The sequence below is a fragment of the Alexandromys fortis genome, unplaced genomic scaffold, assembly GCF_014885135.2.
Source record: "Alexandromys fortis isolate MF-2015 unplaced genomic scaffold, M_Fortis_MF-2015_v1.1 scaffold_637, whole genome shotgun sequence".
In the NCBI taxonomy this organism is placed as follows: domain Eukaryota; kingdom Metazoa; phylum Chordata; class Mammalia; order Rodentia; family Cricetidae; genus Alexandromys; species Alexandromys fortis.
The window spans coordinates 26,487-27,876 of NW_026068502.1; the positions used below are offsets into that span (position 1 = coordinate 26,487).

General features: G+C 58.1%; 1 long non-coding RNA gene across 4 annotated transcripts in view; it reads right to left on the reverse strand.

The window, feature by feature from the left end:
• Positions 1–856, reverse strand: part of LOC126495809 (uncharacterized) — a 27,336-nt gene extending 26,480 nt beyond the window's left edge. For 2 of the 4 annotated variants that reach the window (XR_007590240.1, XR_007590239.1), the window contains exon 1: positions 652–809. This is a non-coding gene — a long non-coding RNA (uncharacterized lncRNA). Of the gene's footprint in view, positions 1–651; positions 810–831 lie in introns of those variants that run through there. The other 2 variants (XR_007590241.1, XR_007590238.1) reach the window with 2 other exon arrangements.
• Positions 857–1,390: the final 534 nt, after the last annotated feature.

A 1,390-nucleotide genomic window follows, 5' to 3' on the forward strand; every position in this document is an offset into this window, starting at 1 on the left:
AGAAAAAAAAAAAAAAAAAAAAACCGGACAGCTCACTGACAGGAAAATCATGCCTAAGACCACGTCTCTCCCCTCGGGGCTTTTATCCTCCAGAGTCTAGTCAATAACTAAATAGTGCAAGATTTCTGTGGCTGAGGAGGGCAGTCCCTTTGGGAAGAATAAGGGGATAGGCACGGAAAAACTCCTGGCCGTCCAGGAAAAGGGGTTGGGCAGAAGCGAAGGGCCTCGAGGAGCCCGAGGCTGGAAAGTTCAGATGGGCCCACCAGCCTTTCCCAAGGCGGCCGGGACCAGCGGCTGGGAGGATCTCGTAGCTCTCCAACGTACAAAAGAGACATCCGATGTACAACCCCCCCAAAACAAACAAACAAAACAGACGGAGGGGCTCTCGAGACCTGCGAGCCCTCCCCCCCCCCCACAGTTGAGGCCTCGCCTTGGAGGGGTCGCTCAAGGTCACCTCGGCCAGCGCCAGCCCCGCGTCACCCAGGCGACCTTTCCGAAAGCACCCCCCTCCCCGGGGCCGAAACAAGATGGTGGGCCACGCGCCATCGCGCCACGGGGTCCCTACTCTCCACAGCCACGGGAACCCCAGCCCCAGAGCGCACCGCGGCCGCTGTCCTCGCCTCGGAGGCAGGGAGGTGCTGGGAGGCTTACCCACAACGCTGCAGGACGTCCGGAGCTCAGAGAAGGAGGAGGAGCGGGAGCAGCAGGAGGAAGAGGCGGAGGAGGCGGAGCAGGAGGAGGAAGAGACGGAGGAGGGGCCGAGGGGGACAGGAGGCGGGGAGGAAGAGCGGAAAGGGAGGAGCGCGAAAACACGGGGTGACCTCCACTCACAGGGCTGCGGCGGCGATGGCGGCGGCGGCGCGGCGGCTGCGGCGGTTACCGCCCCAAGGAGTTCCAGCGCCAAATGAGCTGCGCTGAGGAGACGAGGGAATTAGAATAGCACGCACTGCCTGATGGGTAAGGTGTCCATCCGGGCACCTTGCAGACGGCCGCCGGGCCAATGGTGGGTGGCTAGCATGTGAGCCGCCAGGAGCAGCCTCGAAGGCTTGGCCGCTAGACGGGATGCCCGCCTTGGGAAAGCGGAAAGGGGCCGCGGGAACGGGCCGCGGGAACACTGACCCCTCCCCCCAAACTACGTCTCTATATTGTATCTAAGCACACACAAACAAGGCATTCTGAGATCTCCCTGCGAATAAACATTAAAGGCACCCGTTTTTAAAACACTGGACTTGACATAGCTTTCGCGTTTTAAGAGAAAAGAGAAATTAAATCGACTTTTTAAGTCATTGACTGATGGCACCCACCACTTTGTTTTAAACACAATTTTGTTTTCCTTTGTCACTCCTGCCTTATAAAGTCCTATAGTTATAAAAAGTTCTTTTTAATTTTT